General features: G+C 39.0%; 1 long non-coding RNA gene across 1 annotated transcript; it reads right to left on the bottom strand.

Moving 5' to 3' along the window:
• Nucleotides 1–378: 378 nt before the first annotated feature.
• Nucleotides 379–9184, bottom strand: LOC132538690 (uncharacterized). Its single transcript, XR_009550044.1, has 3 exons — nt 9161–9184; nt 3317–3407; nt 379–1498 (listed from the first exon to the last, which is right to left on the bottom strand). It is a non-coding gene; the product is annotated as an uncharacterized LOC132538690 (long non-coding RNA).
• Nucleotides 9185–21009: the final 11825 nt, after the last annotated feature.

The raw sequence follows: 21009 nt of genomic DNA, 5'->3' as shown, positions 1-21009 counted from the left end.
TTTCACTGTTACATAGTCAGCCAATGGGCATTAAGCAAGCATACAGCATTCATAGATCATGCAGCCTTCTACCAATCATAAAACAGTTCAAGTGTACAGCACGCAGTCTGTGAAGTTGGATCGTCCAACTTCCGCAAAGTTGTTTACCACTTTACTGGTTTAGCCACCACGTGGCCAGAGCCATCTTAGGGACGTGATGTGCAGTGTCATTATGGCTCCCGACACCAGTTAGCCAAACAATGTCTCCAGTCCTTGAAAAAATAGCAACCAAGTCCAAGTGAAGAAGAAAGAGAAAGGAAAGAAGGGATAGAAAGAATAGACAATTATGCAAATCTACTATCCACTGTATATTCTAGAGGTAGCAAGAGGAGAAAGGAAAGTAGAGCAGAGATACACACAAAGAGATTCCACTCTGAGTCAGATTTCTTCCCCAAAATAATTCACAAATGAATATCAGTGAATTCAGAAAGACAAAGTAGAAGGAATGAAGAAATGGAAGACAAGATAAAAAAAAAGAGAAACAAGAGAGAGAAAAGAAAAAAGATAAGAAAAAGAGCTGTAATAAAAGAGCAGTGAAAGGAGAGTTTTTTAATTGATTAATTTATTTTTTATTTATTTATTTATTTATTTTTTAAAATTTTTTATTTAAGAAAGGATTAATTAAAAAAACCATAGGTTAGGAGGGGTACAATTCCACACAATTCCCACCACCCAGTCTCCATATCACACCCCCTCCCCTGATAGCTTTCCCATTCTCTATCCCACTGGGAGCATGGACCCAGGGTCACTATGGGTTGCAGAAGGTAGAAGGTCTGGCTTCTGTAATTGCTTCCCCACTGAACATGGGCGTTGACTGGTCGGTCCATACTCCCAGTCTGCCTCTCTCTTTCCCTAGTAGGGTGTGTCTCTGGGGAAGCGGAGCTCCAGGACACATTGGTGGGGCCTTCAGTCCAGGGAAGCCTGGCCGGCATCCTGATGACATCTGGAACCTGGTGACTGAAAAGAGAGTTAACATACAAAGCCAAACAAATTGTTGAGCAATCATGGACCCAAAGCTTGGAATAGTGGAGAGGAAGTGTTAGGGGGGTACTCACTGCAAACTCTAGTGTACTTCTGCTTTCAGGTATATATTTTGCTGTAGTTTACAGATACGTGTAAACATATGCTCTCTCTCACAGAAACTGGTGTATATCTAGGTTTTGGGACTTTGTTAGAAAGTGAACCACCTGAGATGGAATTAGAGTATACTATGAAAAGAAAGGTCTCACCTGAGTAATGAAGCTGAAGGGTTGTCATTCCACACGTGAAGTCTCTGGACACAGTCTGAAGTGAAGCAACGACTGAGGTGGCAATCGTTGTGTTGGTTACGTCGTGATCAGTGGATGCAATATTATTTGATATGGATTAGGAGAGGCATACGGGAAAGTGGGCCCTATCCAATGGTTCCAGGACTGGGGGAAGTAGAGGCTCTATAGTGGAGATGTGAGGTTCCTGCTGTCTTAGGGTTCAAAAAGACAATGGATAGTTAATGTTATCGTCACATTATTTGGTAATTGGGTTAACTTTGAAAAGTCCTTTTGTTAGGGTTTGCTGTACAGTACCCAATATCTTGTATATAGCTGTGCTATTGGTTTCTTCTGATCTACTTGGTTTATTTTATTTTTTTAATTAGCTTGGAGGAGGGAGAAGGGGAGAGTCTGTAGAGGAGGTAGCAGTAATGAGACAAGTTCCTCTCGCAATGGATAAGATGCCAGTCCCCTAGCATTGAAGGATACCCTAAGAGTTAATTCTGGTCAACCTAAAGGAAGGGGGGGGGAAGATATAAACCTTTATATAATATTAATAATAAAATAGAGCAGGGTAAAAAACCCCTGTCCCAGATTGCCTCAAGCCTCCTGAGCAGAGGCAGCTGATTGTTAAGAAAGAAAAAAAAAACACAAAAAAAAACCCAAAAAAACCTCAGGACTAGACAAGAATAGCAGGAATAGACAGTTATGCAAATCTACTATCCACTGTATATTCTAGGGGTAGCTAAAGGAGAAAGGGAAGTAGAGCAGAGATAGTCCACTCTGAGTCAGGTTTCTTCCCCAAAATAATTCCCAAACGTGTATCAGTGAATTCAGAAACCTGAAGGAGGAAGGAATAAAAGATGACAAGAATGAGAAAAAGAAGAAAAGAGAGAGAGAAAAAAAGAAAAAGATAAAAAAAATAGCAGTAATAAAAGAGCAGTGAAAGGAAAGAGTTATTTATTTATTTATTTATTATTTAATTAGTGTTTCCAGTAGATGTGGTCAGAGCTCAAGCCACTAGCAGCTTCTCATTCTGCCATCTTCCGGAATCCCCCAACACTTGTTATTTCTTAACTGTAGAGACTAATATAGGTGTCTTCTGATATGTTAATTATGAGACTCTTGGAAAACCCCTAAAACTGGAAGCTTGTTGCTAGAAAAATCAACCTACTTATTTCTGCCTTCAGGGTGCCTATGGCCAATGATTTAACCAATCATATTTATGTAAATAATCTTCCTCAAAATCCCAAAATAAGAAAATTCAAAGAGCAACAAAGGTTGTGAAGAGATGGAGATTTGAGAAGAATGGTGCCTTTTCTTTATTTTACCCTGAGTTATTCTTCCATTGGTGTGCTCCTGAGACATATTCTTTCATAAGTCAATGGTAACCCAGTAAATGAAATGTTGCCTTAAATTTTGTGAGCTACTCTAATAAACTCAAGAAATACTCTGTTGGAACCTCTAATTTATAACCGGTCTGTTAGATTGGCATCTAAAATCCAAAATGTGATGGGGGCAGTGGGGAGTCTGACTATGTCTCCAGGCAGATAGTGCCAGAATTGAGTTGAAGTCTTAGATATCCTGCTGGCAGTGCTTGTTGGTGCTTGTTGGTGGTGATGGATAAGCCCATCCCTTCATCACATCAACTTTTGGTGAACAGAATAATAAAAAGAATTCCAAACCTTTCTGCCAAAAGTCCAGGATACAGAAAGAAGAAAAGTCACTCTCTATCAAGATCACACACACACACACACACACACACACACACACACACACACACCCTAAATAACATATCAGCAAATTGAAATTCTTAAGCCAGTTTGGTTTATTTTATATTTCAAGGAAGTGTGGGAAATAGCCATAATATAAATTCAGAGAGAAGGGATTATTTCTGTCTTGGCTAGTCAAGAAAGACATTTTGAATAAGTGGTACCAGAGATAGGCTCTGAAGATTATAGCAAGGCATTTCAAACACAGTGAACATCTAGTGTACAGTTTTTTTTAAAAAAATTGATAAACAATGTTACCTGCATAACTGTCTGGATATATTTCTCCCAGAATCATTAGAGTGACGTTTTATAACCACAGAAACTTGCTGAAGTTAGGAAGAAGGTGCACCTGGAAGAACAGGTTAGATGAAGTGGTTTCTCCTGGGTAAATTTTATGGCTTTAAAATCTGAGCTGTTAGAGGATTGTGTTAGTAGAGTGTGTTATCTTTCATACACTTGTGATACCTTTTTTTTGCTGGTCCCTTCTAGTTTAGGAGAGGCGGGGACTATTGCAACATTCCTTCTTTGGTACTTTTTATTAAGTCTCCTACTGCCTTTGTGAACTTGAATAAATAAGTCATATCTTATATTTTTAAAAGAGTTGAAAGAAGAAGGCTGTATAATAAATTCTGGTTAGCGTTAAGATTCATGTGGGGATTTAATAATAGAGGAGAGGGCCTTGAGTGGTATTAGTGTAACATAATGTCTGAGTTGCATACTCAGAGGCCAACAGAAAGCATGGGGATAAAAGAAGTGGGCTGGTGGATTGAATATTAAAAGAAAACAGTAGCACAAATGTGCTGAGGAATGGCAAGTAACACTGAGGTTGGAATGAGGCAAATTCTCCTGCCCTACTATGATCTATGGAATTAGAAGCTCTGGAGAGGAGCTGAGCAATCTCCAGGTAGGTCTGATGGATAGTAAGGTCTGAAAAGTACTATGATAGGAGACTGAAGACAGAGGCCAGTTGATGCACTTTCACTCCAGGTTTAGACACTTCTCAGCTCTGTGATTTTGGCCTTGCAGCAACCTAGTTGCCAGACATTCCAATTTTCTATAGATATTATGAATTTGGCCTACTGCCATACCATTCTGAACGTGCTGATGCCTTCTGAGAATGAGTTTTATGATATATTTAATAGCCACAATTAAAAACTAAATCTTTGGTGAACAAATATATCTATGACCAACATTTTACTACTAGTTTATGATTTTTAGCAAAAAGGATGAACCGCTTCTTAAGTCTTGATTTGATCTTGAGTAAAATAGAAATAATAATTGGCTTTATGGGGTACCCATACAGTCTTGAATTGGGTTGTGTGTGAAGGGGGAGTAAATTAATGTGCGTATATTCAAGGGTCTGATACATAGCAAGTGCTCAATAAATGATATTTATATTTGATTACTCAAGAATGGGATGTGAGGATCTGTTGGAAGGAGGAAGGCATCTGAACCAAATAAGATGAACATTTGTTGACTGAGTGAGTAGTGGTTCTATGCAATGTCCAAAGAATGTGGCAGTCTCACACAGTGAGCATGCTGTTCCAACATTAGGGTAGGGATGAACTTCATAAACCAGTAGTAGAAGTTTTCTATAACCCCTAATCTGCTCATAAGTGGGCAGGATCCTGTCTGGGTTAAAAGCAAGGTTCCTAACAAATCTTATATTCCCAAAAGCTTATTTAATCAGGTTATGATTAGAGTATAATTATGAAAGCATCCAGGTAGCCTGTGCCAGAGGTTAGTACTTACCCATGAGTCAGTATATCTGAGGGTGTGGAGAAAAAGAAAGTGGAAAAAAGTGATAAAAAGTGGTTATGACTTAAATTGGCACCCAGGGCATAGGCCAGGCAGTGCGGACCAGGTCTGTGGGCAGCCACAATTAACTCTAGACTGCAAATCTGGAGGGATGAGACAACTGATATATTTCCTGACTTGATCTAGGCCAGCTCAACTTCTGGGCCTGAATGAAGTAAAAGTTATTGGGTGTTACTGTGATTAACCGGGAAAGGCTAATCTTAAAAGATGTTGGTATAAGCAGTGGGATATCAATCATGTTTCTAGAAGGTAGGATGTCATGGTGTTAATCAAAAGGACCAACTTTGGTTAGTATGTAGAGTGCTTTAGATGAGCAGTCAGGAGAGGAACAAAAACTATTGCATTTATGTTGGCCAGAGATGACTGAATCCCAACTTTTGACCACATCTCCTGTCAACCACACTCACGATAGAAATCTATATTTATTTGTTTGTTTGTTTATTTTTGCTTCCAGGGTTATCTCTGGGGCTTGGTGCCTGCACTATGAATCCACTGCTCCTGGTGGCCATTTTTCCTGTTTTATTAGACAGGAAAGAGAAAAAGGGGGGTTTTAGATAGGGGAAGAGAAAGATACTTGTAGACCTGCTTTAGTGCTTATGAAGCAACCCCCCCTGCAGGGGGCTCAAATCAGGATCCTTGTGCAGGTTCTTGTGGTTTGTACTTTGTGTGCTTAACCCAGTGTACCACCACCTGACCCCAACATCTATATTTATTTATCTACATAATTGGGGGCTTAATGCATGCATGGTTTCACCACTCCAGTTGACTTTTTTTTTTCAGAGGGAGAAGAAACATGAGAGCATCAGAACTTTCCTTAGACTGTGGCACTTGCACGTGTTATTTGGGGACTTGAACCTGGGTCATGCATGGACATGATCTCTTTGACCCCAACACATACTTTTATTTACTAAGATAGTTTCTTCTACTGGTTGCAGACAAGGCATCAACCAGCCCATCTGTGAGTGGTCCTGTTTTGTCACATGTGTGACCCAGTTGGAGCTTCCAACCTCCACAGCACTGGGGGAAGCTTTGATCTTGTGCTATCTCTTCCTGTAAATCTATCTCTCTGTCTCACCCTTTCTATCTTGGGGGGGCGGGGAATCCTGGAGCAGTGAAACTATTACCAAAACAAACAAGAAAACACTGTCCTTTGAATTTTTTCAAAAAAATTGAGACAGAGAAGCAGAAAGAAAGAGTTAAAGAGAACACAGAACCAAAGCTTCCTTTAGTGCTGTGGGTGTTGGGATCAAACCTGGGTTATGCACATGGCAAAGCAGTGCACTATCCAAGTGAGCTATTCTGTCCTCCCACACACAGACACTTCTAAAGAACTCTCTTTAGACAACTACTTCTCCAGGTAGATATTGGCATGTAAAGTCCTTTGACAGTCAATTGCATCTTCCTTGATAATGAAGATGAAAGGAAGTGACTATTTAGAAGAGCAACATGTAATAAAAAAAAAAAACAATGCCCTTTTTTTTATGAGAGGCAGGGAGGTGTTGGGTGTGAAAAAAAAAAAAGAGATATAATCATGAGGAAATGTGGATCACAGATCACAGTAAGTTTTCAAGCCATAAGGGAAATAAAATGTTAGATGCCATTAAAAAAAGAAAGCACCTTCTCTCAAAAATAAGCAAAAAGCAGCATGTAAGCAACCATTCCTCAAGAAACTTAAAAGATTAGGAAGTTGACAGAGAAAAGATGATGAGCTCATCTGTTTCAATCTTGGCCAAACATAGAGGTGGAGTTTGAGCTTCTAGGCTCTTCTCAAATGACAACAGCAACAGCTTCAGACTCTGTCTTGATTTGTGGCACTTTGTCAGAATAGTCAAACAATGTGTAGGATCTTTTGTCATTATTTAGGAGATAGTGGAGGTGGGGGATGTTCACAAGTGACTATTAAGGACTTGTATATCCCAAACAAATCAAACACAAACTACACACACACACATTTAGTTTGGGGGTTGAGTGCTGGGGGTGGGGGTGTAGTGAGCCAAGCTGAAGGTACCACTGAAAAAAGCTCTACTGGGCCTGGTGAGCTAGCACAGTGGTTACGCAAAAAGACTGTAACACCAGAGGCTCTGGTCCACAGGCTTAATCTTTCACTAACTCCATGATGATCCTAATGTGGAAGACCAATTGTAATTGTTATATGCTGGCTGGCTTTCAATATAGTCTAGCTTGATAACTCATTACTTTTGGGGCAACACTCCAAGTAATCCTTTTCATGTAGATATTCCTAAAAGTCTTCACCAGGCAACCAAAAGGAAAGTTGGTTTCAGAAAAATCTTCACACTAGTAGTCTTCATTTTGTTTGTTTCTGACAGTTGTCTTCCCTTCCCCCACTATTTGGTCTTCCACATTTTAAAATTTCATCTCACTGCTTATAGTTTTTAAACTTTTATTGTGGTTAAAAATACAACCTGAAGTTTACTAAAGCAATTTCTTATTTTTTAAATTTAATTTATCTCTATTTATTTATTTTCCAGTTTATTGGGAGATTAATGGCTTAGATTATAGTTGTTAACACATAGCTATAATCACTAATCTACCCATTTCTGAGTGTGCACAGTTCAGTGTATTAGTGCTTTCACATTGCTGGGCAGCTGGTCACCAAAATGTTTTCATCTGCAAAACTGAAGTGCTACACCCATTCTAACAACTCCTTACTTCCTCTTTCTCAGTCACTGGCTGTGACCATTATACTTTTTGTTTCCTTGAATTTGATTACATTTGATACCTTGTATGAATAGACCCTTGCAGAATGGGTAGGGTAGCAAGTCTACAGAGGAACATAGTAATAAAGTGACTCATAAGCCGACTCCACCCACTCAGCACCATCTCATTTACTGAATTGCCAGCTTACAGACCACTGCTTGTGCTTGAGAATACATGGCTCATGTGTCTGGGACCCTGAACCTTTTGAAAGCCTAATATGGTGATGCAATAAAGTCCCCAAACCTAGATATAGAATAGGTCCCCTGAGATAGAACATATGTTCACACATTTCCATAAACCAGGGAAAACTATATACCTGAAAGCAAAAGTACACAAAAGTCTGCAGAGAGTACCCCCCCCCAACACTTCATCTGCACTATTCTAGCCTTTAGATCCATGATTGTTCAACAATTTGTTTGGCTTTGTATGTTAACTCTCTTTTCAGCCACCAGGTTCCAGATGCCAGCATGATGGCGACCAGACTTTCCTAGACTGACGACCCCACCAATGTGTTCTGGAGCTCCTCTTCCCCAGAGCCCCACCCTACTAGGGAAAGAGAGAGGCAGACTGGGAGTATGGATCGACCAGTCAACACCCATGTTCAGCAGGAAGCAATTACACAAGCCAGACCTTCCACCTTCTGCAACCCACAATGACCCTGAGTCCATACTCCCAGAGGGATAGAGAATGGGAAAGCTATCAGGGGAGGGGATGAAATATGGAGACTGGGTGGTGGGAATTGTGTGGAGTTTTACCCCTCCTATCCTACAGTTCTGTTAATGTCTCCTTTCTTAAATAAATAAATAAATAAAATATGGTGATGTGATACCTTTAACATTTAATGGCAACATTTTTAGTGGGGTACCATTAAATTTCCTTTTAACATCCAAATTCTTCAAAGCTGTCCCTACTATTTCCAGTCCCACTGCCACAACCTTTGTGATGTTATTGGTGTCATTGATGGAATAGTCTTTATCACTTCATAGGCATTAATCTGTTGAACAGAAACCCTTGAAATCTCCCTTGGAAGGAGCAATTAGCACTACCAGAAGTATGAATTAGGATCTCTAGAGTAGAAGAAGCAAGGGAATTATAGTCTGGAGAACCATAAAATACTAATCCTTACACAGACAATGACAACATCATTTAGAATGCTGAGACGTTCACTATGACTTCACATTTTTTAGAATGGGACAGAGTAAGAAAGGAAATGCAAATACTTACATCCATTTGCATAGTTGAGGCTTTGGGGAACTAGTCAAGGTTCAGAATGTTCTCAAAAACAACACATTTGCCCTTTAAGTCTGAGACAGACAAGAGAAAGAAGCTGAACCTGATCTGTTAAATTTGGAGAGAATTTTATAGCTGTCAGGATAAATTACATCTTTCACTTTCTTTCTCTCTCTCCCTCTCTCTCTCCTTCCCTCCTTTCCATCCTTCCTTCCTCCTTCCCTTCCTACTTTTCTTCTTTCTTTAATTATCATCTGGGCTCCAGGCTGACCTTTTCAAATAGAAAGAGAGAAAAAGAGAGATAAAGAGAGAGATATCATGGCACAATGAACTTACCTCCAGTGTGGCGCAGACTGGCCCAGAATCCAGATTGCATGTATGGCAAAGCAGGCACCCTTCCAGATGAATAAACTTCTTGGTCCTCAAAGACATCTTTCTTCCAAATCTAAATCACCTTTCTGTCAAGTCAGCCTTAGCAATCCTCAAGGATTCCTCATTTAAAGCCCTGAAGGTTGAATAAGACTGAGATTCCACCTGCGCCATCTTTGAGAATCCCCTGCTTTGAGTTTGAAGAATATGGATTATTATTTTTTCCCTCACCCTGAGGGCTCTGAACACTAACTCACAGTGAGTGAAATGCCTCTGTAATGTGGCATTCTACTCTGGATGGTGGCAGCTCTGGTATGGATGTAAAGTAGCAATGCACATCTATCAAACCTGGCTCAGTTTTGATTCCTAAATGCCACTGATAGAGTAAGCACCTCACAATGTAGGGCATGGCTTCCATGTAAAGACAAGAATTTTAAAATTTTACTTGCCTCCTCAGATGAACAAGGAAGAGAGGCCTCTATCCCAGTACTGGAGGAAAAGCTGCTTGTGCTTGAATTTCCAAGAATTCACCCATCGCTGTCAAACATGGTTTCCATTTAAGGGGATGTTAGTGTAATTTTCACATGCCATTTCACCTGCTGATTAAATGTTAGAGCCTGTACCCAGTGTCTTATGCAAATCTGCTGAAATCAGCTGTGTGACTCTGAATGTGTCACGCGGTTGTGTGACTCTGACACTCTTTTTCTCCACCTGTTTTTAGAGAGCTGGACAAGAACTCAAATATCTCTTTAAGATTAAGAGATTTGAGGTTTGTGTGGCCAAGCACACATATCACCATGTGCAAGGACACAAACCCTCAGTCCCCACCTGCAGGGGGCAAAGTTTCATGAGCAGAGAAGCAGTGCTACTCCTCTCTCTCTCTGTCTCTCTCTCTGTCTCTCTCTCCTTCCCTCTCAATTTCTCTCAATCTCTCTCCAAAATTAACAAGTAGTTTAGGAAAAAAAAACCAAACAATTTTAGAAAAGATAAAATGATTCTTCTTGGGTAGGATGAACTGTGGAAAATGCCTATCACATGGGAACTGAACTCCTGCCCTTTCTTATATTTTATTCTTCCTGGGCACGTGCTTCCTAGACATGAATGTGGTTGCACTTCTGCATGAGAATATTCACTAAGTAGCATAAACCCGTGGTGTCAAGACATCAAGAGGTCTGACAGTTCCTGAGACGAGTTTTATGGTTGGATAATTCCTTGTTTTTCCTGTTAAAAAAATCTCCCGGACATTAATCTTAGCCTGACTTCCTATACCTTTCACCTATTAATTCTAGTCATCTGCACTAGGGTGATGTTATTTGATTAATTTGCTTCTTGATGGAGTGAATGTTTCAGTGAGGTGCATGTGTGAATGTGCACTAGCTCACACCTTTCTATTGGCTTTCTGGAGTTGTGTGTGGTCCACTGAGGGGCATGTTCTGTGACACCAATGGTACCAATAAGACCACTCATAAGTGAAGCAATGTAATTTCATGAACTGTGATTCATGGAAATGATTTATATGAAAAGGGGAATAAAGGAGATGTTTGACAAAGGTGAATTATTCACTTTCTAGCTGTCCCTTGTTTAGGTAACTTGAAACCAACAGTATTACTTTTATAATAGAAACATCACTTAGCATATCCCCTCCTTCTTTTTTCTTTCTGTTCCCAAATCAGAGCTTGACTCAAAACTAGTTTTGCCTCTACTGTCAATAGTGTGTATAACTCTTGGCAGTTTTTTTTAAAAGTTATTTTTTAATCTATTTTAGTTATTTTATCTAGTGGCTCCTCTTAAATGTACACATCCCAGCCCCCTGGAAAATAAAAATGTTAGGTTACATGGTGAAAGGAAATTAAGGTTGCAAACAAAGTTGAGATTACTGATCAGGGGCCAGGCAGTAGACCTGGGTTCAAACCTCAGGTCCCCACCTGAAGGAAGCTTCATGAGTGATGAATAAGTGCTTCATGTCTCTCTCTCTTTGCCACTTAACCCCTCTCAGTTTATCTCTTCTTTTTTTAAATCTCTTTATTGGGGAATTAATGTTTTACACTCTACACTAAATACAATAGTTTGTACATGCATAACATTTCCCATCTTTCCATATAACAATACAACCCCCACTAGGTTCTCTGTCATCCTTTTTGGATCTGTATTCTCATCCCCACCCAATCCCACCCCGTAGTCTTTTACTTTGGTGCAATATGCCAATTCCAGTTCAGGTTCTATTTGTGTTTTCTCTTCTGATCTTCGTTTCCAGCTTCTGCCTGAGAGATTATCCCATATTCATCTTTCTGTTTCTGACTTATTTCAATTTATCTCTTCTGTATTAAAGAAAATAAATAAAATAAAATAAAATGGCCACCAGGAGTGGTGGATTGATTGTGCAGGCACCAAACCACAAAAATATCCCTGGTGGGAAAAAAAATAAATCAATTGAATTTGAGATGGGAAGATTATTTTGAATTTTTTGCCTTGCTTTGTATTAATACCCATTTATTTTATTGAGGAAAAGGTGTTTTACAAGACTCTTGTCATCACAGGGGCACAATATCTCCTCAAAACAGATACCCCCATTGCCAAAGTGCCACCTCCATCCCTACGAGGGTGCTAAGCCTCCAGCCCCCTTTTAGCTTTGTCCCTTTTTTGAATCCATAGAAATGTTGATCTTTCACTCTGATGTTCCCTTGCTTTGTTTCTCAAATCCCACCTCTGAGTGAGATTATCTGTATGTTGTCCCTCTCCTTATGACTTGTTTCAATTATCACCATCCCTCCCAGTTCTTTATTCTAGACTAGTTGCATGGGTCCAAAGTATCTCAAAGAAAGAGGAAGACAGAAGGCACACAACTGATGAGAGATGATGTGATAAGAGTTCAAAAAGCCTTTATTGTTATTGAAAATGGAGAGTGGAGGCCATGAGCAAAGAAATGTGAAGGTCTTTTAAGAGCTGGAAAAAAGAAAAAAAAATCCTGTAACCCCAGGAAGTACTACTGCCCACTGATATCTTGTTTTTTAGCCCAGTAGAGCCTATGTCGGATTTTTACAAAATGATAAAATAACAAATTGGTATCCTTTTAAGACACTAAGTGTGGTATGTTGTTAGAGCTGTAACTGAAAGTCTAAACATGATCTTTTTTAGGCTTTCAATTAATAATAGATCTTTTTTAAAATGATCAAACAACCCAACATTTATAAACTACTCAGTGCAAATATGCTACTTCCTTTCTTAAAATAGTTCTTTATTAATCTTCGTTTATTTAATAGAGAGAGAAATTGAGAGGTAGGTACAGAAGGAGAGAAAGAGACACCTACAGAACTGCTTCACTGCTAATAAAGATTTTCCCTAGCAAATGGGGGGACTTGAACCTAACCAGCTGGGCCCTGGTGTATGATAACATGTATGCTCTACCAAGTGCATCACCACCCAGCCCCAACATGCTATTTCCGAAGCCTCCTCCCAACCCCCAACCCCACTATCTTTTAAAACCAGAGTTGATAGCACATGAGTGATTTCACAACAAATCCTTCTCTAAAGGGGTCTACCAGCACACAACTCTGCCAGAGCCAGTTGATAGCAGGAGAAATCACAATTCTTTCAAATCCATTTGGCCAGTTTTCTAAAGAGGGTTTCATTTTAAAAATTAAAATGATAGATCTACTTGTCTACACCTTTATAACAGTGTGAGCAGGCTTCTGACCAGAGAGCTAATTTTGCCTTTCTTGCTTATTCATTCCTGCTTTTATGTGTTAACTAGAAGAAGCCCAGTAGAGACCAACTTAAAAACAATGTTCTGCCTATAAGCTTCTAAACTTGACTATGGGAGAGCAGCAGCTAATATCATGGACAAGTTCAGAAAAAAAGATGGTGTTTCCTGCAGGGTGGAGCATAGATCCAGCAGTTTCTGGGAAACTTCTTTGTTGGCTCTTTGCCTAACCACTAGGCTCTCCACCCCCTTGTTGCAGTTATCCCAATATTCTAAGAAATTGCTCAAGTCTAAAGACTTTCAAAACCTTAAATCTAAGTTTTAGTTTATATGCCTTACGTAGAAGCAAAATAAAAAAAGGGACAAAATTCTTAGAGAAAGACTTGACATATATACATATTCTCCTCACCAGAGCAATGCTCAGTTTTGGCTTATGTTAGTGCAAGGGGGTTGTGGTGCTGGGTGAGGGAGGATTGAACCAGGGACCTTGAAGCCTCAGTAAGGAGAGTTTTTTTGCATAACCATTATGCTATATCCTCCAACCACAGAGAAAAACTTGATTGAAGAATAAAGTCAATGCAGATATTTTGCATGTGTAGAAGTCTGGGGAAGCCATACTTAAGGACTGCACAACTATCATAAGGAACTTGCTTACCTCTGATTGGTTGGGGACTGCCATTTAAGGTAAGCTACCACTTATTCAGACTCCTCTAATCCCAGCTCTAGCCCACCAATCAAATTTGTTATCTTTGGCACTGAAAAAGAAAAGAGAAAGAACCATTGTTGACTGTGCATCAGAATAAACATAGCATTCACATAGACTAGGGTGTGGTGGCAGATGTGAATCAAAAAGTCTGGTCTGGGGGTAGCAAGGGAAGGGTGGCTGATGGTATGGGAGTCTCTTTCTTTCATTTTTCTTTTCTTTCTTTCTTTTTTCCTGGATGGGTTAGATGTGTCCATTCAATTCATGCTGTTGCTACAGGCAGGTACAGGTCCAGATCAGCTTTCAGAGCATGGTAAAGTTTTTGTGTTTTATTTCCATTAATCATTTTGTTTTCAAGATTAAGAAGCAATTTAAAAAGTCAAGGCCATTTGATTTTTCTCCCTCCCCTGCCCTCCCTCCATCACCAGCCGCACTCTACTGAGCACACAGAGAGTAACCAGGCCTCTTCAACTCTGATCAGTCAGAGGGATCTTTATTTACCACTGGTGCTCCCTATCTGGGTCCCACAGAGAAGATGGGTTAGAGCCAAGTAGGATGAGGCAGGGAGATAGATAGCAAACGTGACGAAAGATGTTGGAAATGAGCCATACCTGGAAGGAATATGGGAATGGGATGTAATTGTATAGGAAAGAGAAGGGCTTTTGTGAAGAGAGCCTAATTACAGAGTAGAGGGAGAAGAGAGCATTCAGTGTGCATTGTCTGGATGACATGTACCCTCCTCCAAAGTACCTAGCCCTGGAGAATGGATGGAGAAAAATGGTTCCATTTCTCTTTTATAGATAATTCACACATCTTCTAGATATTCAGTTTTCTTTCTATTCTCTCATAATCCATCTGAAGCTAGATGTCACATACTAAAATCTATAAGAATTAGGACCTTTCAAAAACTCTTGCAAATGTCTGTCAGAAGCCTGAAATACACAAGTTTAACCTCCAAAACTAGGTCACCATGCTCAAGGTCTCCAGTTCAAGCCTTTAATTGATCCCCACCTTCAGGGAAAACTCTTCAGGAGCTGAGGAGCAGTGGTACAGGTGATTTTCTCCTCTTTCTTTCTTTCTCTCTCTCTTTCTTTGTCTCTCAAACTTTATAAAAACAGAACAAAAGAAAAAGAAAGAAAGAAAAAGAAAAAATAATGGTCTCTGGGAGATGTCAATTTGTGCAGACACTGAGCTCAAATGGTAACCTGGTGGTAAAGAAAAGTATTTTTAAGCTAAAGTAATAATTTTTTTTTATTTAAGAAAGGATTAATTAACAAAACCATAGGGTAGGAGGGGTACAACTCCACACAATTCCCACCACCCAATCTCCATAACCCACCCCCTCCCCTGATAGCTTTCCCATTCTCTATCTCTCTGGGAGCATGGACCCAGGGTCATTGAGGGTTGCAGAAGGTAGAAGGTCTGACTTCTGTAATTGCTTCCCTGCTGAACATGGGCGTTGACTGGTCGGTCCATACTCCCAGTCTGCCTCTCTCTTTCCCTAGTAAGGTGTGTCTCTGGGGAAGCGGAGCTCCAGGACACATTGGTGGGGTCTTCAATCCAGGGAAGCCTGGCCAGCATCCTGGTGGCATCTGGAACCTGGTGATTGAAAAGAGAGTTAATATACGAAGCCAAACAAATTGTTGAGCAATCATGGACCCAAAGCTTGGAATAGTGGAGAGGAAGTGTTAGGGAGGTACTCACTGCAAACTCTAGTGTACTTCTGCTTTCAGGTATATATTTTGCAGTAGTTTATGGATACGTATGAACATATGCTCTCTCTCACAGAAACTGGTGTATATCTAGGCTTTGGGACTTTGTTAGAAAGTGAACCACCTGAGATGAAATTAGAGTGTACTATAAAAGGAAAGGTCTCACCCAAGTAATGAAGCTGAAGGGTTGTCATTCCACACATGAAGTCTCTGGACACAGTCTGAGGTGAAGCTTGTTGAGGTGGCAATCGTTGCGTTGGTTAGGTTGTGATCGGTGGATGCAATATTATTTGGTATGGATTGGGCGAGGCATACGGGAAAGTGGGCCCTATCCAAGGGTTCCAGGACGGGGGGAAGTAGGGGCTCTATAGTGGAGATGTGAGGCATCCAATAGCACAGCTATATATGAGATACTGGATACTGTACAGCAAACCATAACAAAAGGACTTTTCAAAGTTAACCCAATTACCAAATAATGTGATGATAACATTAACTATCGATTGTCTTTTTGAACCCTAAGACAGCAGGAACCTCACATCTCCACTATAGAAGTAATAATTTTTTAACAGATGTAACACACTAGAACAGCTTATTACCCTTCATTTGGACAAAGAAAGGGAAACAAAAACTTAAAACATTAGCATTTTTTTTCCACATATAAGCACAATGAAATTTTTTTTTTTTTAACTTTTTCATAGGCATAGGACTTTCTACCATGGACTCTACATTTGACCTCTGAAAATAGAGAAAAACTTTACAATACAATTTTAGTTTAAAATTTTGCTTCTTTTACTAAGAATGAATGTCATTTAAGGTTATCACACACATAGCTTCTTTTTCTCTCTCTTTACCATGGCAGACACAATAGCCATGTGATAAAATTCATGTCATTTATTTAAATTATTTTACTAACTACTGACAGATGTAGAGGGAATAGCAAGTTCTGAGGTGGTAGAAAGGCTGCTAAAATGCTGGGTGACCAGAAAAATATTGTACCCATTGTAATTTAAACAATTTGTTCTAAAAAGTGGATGCACTTGTAATCAAGGCTGGAAAATGCAATCCTCAAAATCAAGTCTGAATTTACTAATTAAGTCCCTACTGTATTTTTAAAAAGAAGCAGTGAAACTTATTATCAGAAAACTCAGGTCTATGAAACAACTGGAAACCTGGAGTCGGGCAGTAGTGCAGTGGGTTAAGTGCACATGACACAAAGAGCAAGGACCGATGTAAGGATTCCGGTTCGAGCCCCTGGCTTCCCACCTGCTGGGGGGTTCCTTCACATCCTGTGAAGCAGATGTGCAGGTGTCTATCTTTCTCTCCCCCCTCTGTCTTCCCCTCCTATCTCCATTTCTCTCTGTCCCATCTAACAATGACAGCATCAGTAACAATAATAATAACTACAACAATAAAAAACAACAAGGGCAGATCTAAGAAGGATGACAGAGGACTTAGTGGGGCTTGTATTGTTATATGGGAAACTGGGGAATGTTATGCATATACAAACTATTGTATTTACTGTTGAATGTAAAACATTAATTTCCCAATAAAAAAATTAATAAAATACTTTGAAAAAAAAACAAGGGCAACAAAAGGGAAAATAAATAAATAAATAAATAAATAAATATTTTTCAAAAAGTTAAAAAAAGAAACAACTGGAAACCAGTGCAAGATAGGGTTCAGTTTTTCTTCCTTGTCTGCCACCAACTAATGTTACAACATCATAGAGATTTACCTCCTGCCATGATAGTTAGATCATAGTCGCCCTGCATATCCAACGTAAATATGAGTTTGGTTTCCCAGAACTTCCTGTCTTTTCCAGGTTCATTTCAGGAGCTTAGTTTTAGACATGATGAAACATGCACGCTGCTCAAATTAAACTGAGTACTATGGGAATGTTGAAAGAGGAAAATTAAATCTCAACTTCTCAAGATGGTCTAGCATCATCCACAGCAAATGCTCCTCACAGCTGGTAAGCAGAAAAGAAAACAACTAGTAAGTACTTTTCTGCCTGTTAAAACTATGTTGGGCTGGGGAGACAGCATAATGGTTATGCAAAATATTTTCATACTTGAGGCTCTAAAGTCCCAGGTTCAATCCCCAACACCACTATAAACCAGAGCTGGGCAGTGGTCTCTGTTTCTGTCTCTCCAATTAAAATAAATAAAATAAAATAAAGAAAATAATAAATAAACCCCCAAACTATATAGACCAATAGTAGTATAGTCAATATATAGGATGATTTTTAAAATTTTAATTGATTTGAACTTCTGCCTATCAAAGACCTCTTATTTATAAATGAAGAGAAATATAATTTTATTTATTTAGACCTTGATCTTGTTCCACTGTGAACGTCTCTACAGAAGAATAGCACCAGAATCACAGTCTTTTCTTCCAAGCTAAAGTCACCATTCACTTTTCCCCAGTATTACTGACAGCTGTGACACAGGAAAAACATTTTTACTCTAGGAAGACCTATTTGTCATCTTTAAGATTTATAGTAGAAGAGAACCAGGCAATGTGCATGTGGAAAATCATTAAACCCTCAAAACCTTGGTTGTCTAAGCCCATAAAAAATAGCTAGTGTTCTGATATCAAATGAAGATATCAGGAGACACATTAAGGGAAAGACACCTCAGAGATTGACCAAGTCAAGCTTCTTCATTTATTATAAATGAGTAAGTTGAGTTTTACAAGGGACATAATATCTTTCCAGCATATTTCTGAGGATTTGGGTGGTAGTGTGGGAGATTACCTTTGCATCCCTTCATGTAGCTCAAACATTCAAGAAATCCTGCAAACACAAGTGCCCAGGTAGGAATTCCATGAATATTGTAGCCACTAGTGCTAGGCCAACCAGCAAAAGGGTGATCTGACTGGTCATTTTTGAACTCAGCTGAGAGGCCAGAATGAGGGGAATCCTGGTATAGGCTGTTGTAGAAAGGTAATATAATCATATATAAGAATTCACATCTCCTCCATGGGTTATTTTTTAAATATTCCATCAAGATATTTAAGAATGGTCCCTGGCTTAGAAATGAGCATGTATTGAGACACGCTTTCCCATTGAGATGTTCTCAGGCATCTGGTGGTAGCTTACCCTTACTCTCTAAACCTGAGTATTAGATGAATTTCCTATACAAAGAAATTTGGTTTACTTATGTATGTGACTCACTATTTTTCACTGGTACTTATCATAGCTCCTGTTACTGCGTGACACAGGATTTAAGCCCAATTAGAGTCTACTCTAAGGAGGACCAGAAGTAATATCAATATATAGGAGATAGTCTGTGATAAATATTAGAAGAAAGACACTGGACAGGAAGTGAGGGGTGTCTTATCTGGCCAATATATTTCAGGTGTCCTCTACTGACCAGCAGTATTTTCTGTGTACTCATAATCAAAATAGAAAATATTTAATATCTGCAGATAATTCTCAAGTGTTGGTCCCATACCAGAGGTTCTCCACTTATTATTTTGGCCTTGTGGGACCTGATCATGGAGTCTTTGAAAGAGTTTGGTTTTAAAGTGCAGCCATGGGTGAAAACTATTTTAAAGTTCAGGATATAACTGCAAATCTGAATAGGATGACACTGGAGGTAGAGCAGGAGATAGAAAAATGGCATTGGGAAAATACCCCTTGCTCAAAGAAGCAGAGTTTTAGTTGTTCTATTTCTTTTCCTTCCTTTTCTTTTCTTTTCTTTCCTTTTCTTTTCTTTTCTTTTCTTTTCTTTCCTTTCCTTTCCTTTTCTTTTTTCAGACAAAGAAAGAGAGAAAAGGTAGGGGGTGGGGGACAGAAAATAAACCACAGCACTGAAATTTCCTTCAGTGTGGTAGTGGCCAGTCTCAGCCTAGGCTACACATATGGCAAAGCAACACACTATAAAAGTAAGCTATTTTGCTGGTCTATTTCTATTTTTCCATGCACAAATTTCAACAGAAATTTAGAGGAAGAACTTTTCTTTTTTTTAAATTTATTTTATCTATTTATTCCCTTTTGTTGCCCTTGTTGTTTTACTGTTGTAATTATTGTTATTGATGTCATTATTGTTGGATAGGACAAAGAGAAATGGAGAGAGGAGGGGAAGACCGAGAGGGGGAGAGAAAGATAGATACCTGTAGACCTGCTTCACCGCCTGTGAAGCAACTCCCCTGCAGGTGGGGAGCCGGAGGATTGAACCAGGATCCTTATGCCAGCCTTTGCACTTTGAGCCACCTGTGCGAGGAAGAACTTTTCTTTTTTGAATAAAATAATGGGAGAAGGTGAATCCATGGAGAGCTGGGGAAAATGGGTAGATAAAGATTGCTGTAGAACAAAGTAATTGGGATTAAATAAATTAATACATGAAAAGTACTTTAGAACATGGTTTATGCATAACAAAGTCTTGATAAATTTGTGTTGTTTCTATTGTCACTACTATTGTTTTTTTCCAAGAAGTGTGGTTTTAAATAGAAAGAGGCTGTTTCAATAGCTATCTTTTGTTTAATATCTCTTCAGTGTCCTGCATTTTCCATTCATTTATTCTCTCATGTAATCTCTATAACAACACTTTTGAGAAGGTATCATTACCCTATTTGGTGATGAGGAAACCAAGACTTAGATTTATTAGCCCCAGACTTCTGTAACAGACTATTACAGAACAGATGATTTAAATAACACATTAATTTTTTCACAGTTTTGAAGGATGGAAATTTTAAAGTCAAGGTGTTAGTCAATTTTATTTCTACTGAGAACTCAGACAGCAATGACATAAACTCCAAATAATGAGACAGACACAGATCTGGAAAGAATGACAGAGATATAATTCAGAAAACTCATTATGAAGTAAATTCAAGAATCAAATATCATTTCACCAAAGAATTAAAAAATGTAGGGTGGGGAAATGAGAAACAATAACATCAAAAAACCCTCCAAATAGAGCTTTATGAAGGACACTTTTGAATAATATCAATGCAAGAAAACACAAACACCACATTGAATTTTAAACTCTTGGAGAGGAAAAGTTTAGGGAAAATGAAGCACTTCTTTGTAGAGTAGCAGACTCCACCAGAAAGATGAATGTCAGTGTTATTGGGATCCATGAAGAAAAAGAGAGAGAAAAAATAACAGAGAACATATTCAATGCAATTATAGCATAAATTTACCACAGCTGAGCAATGTTCAAAACATAGAAATATAAGAAGTTGAATACACACCTAAATTCCTGAATCCCAAATGGCACACCAAGACACATCATAGTAAAACTATTCAAAACCAAGGACAAGGAAATAATATTGGAGGCTACCAGGGGAAGGAAGAAAGTCACATACAGAGGCAGAACCATCAGACATTCATCATATTTCTTATCACAAGCCTTAGAGGCAAGGAGGGAGTGGAATGGCATATTCAAAGTATTAAAAGATAGGACTTGCTGGTCACAAATACTGTATCCTGCTAAGTTATCCTTCAAATATGAGAGAGGAGTAAAGATCTTTTCAAACATTCAGAAATGAAAGAATCTGCTACTACCAACCATGCCTTGCAAGAATTACTGAGAAGAGTATTACATTCAGAGAAGAATCAAGGGAATTACAAATTTTTGTGAGAGGATCAGTAGTGCAATAGAACCTGAACAAACTGCAACAGGGAAAAACAGGTGCAGGAAAAGGGAGAATAAACAGAACAATATAGTCCAGTGTCGGAGAGAGAAAGAGGGAGAGA

Source organism: Erinaceus europaeus, chromosome 5 (assembly GCF_950295315.1).
Source record: "Erinaceus europaeus chromosome 5, mEriEur2.1, whole genome shotgun sequence".
NCBI lineage: Eukaryota > Metazoa > Chordata > Mammalia > Eulipotyphla > Erinaceidae > Erinaceus > Erinaceus europaeus.
Note: the sequence above shows the minus strand (reverse complement) of the source record. Positions and strands in the feature narration are given on the sequence as shown.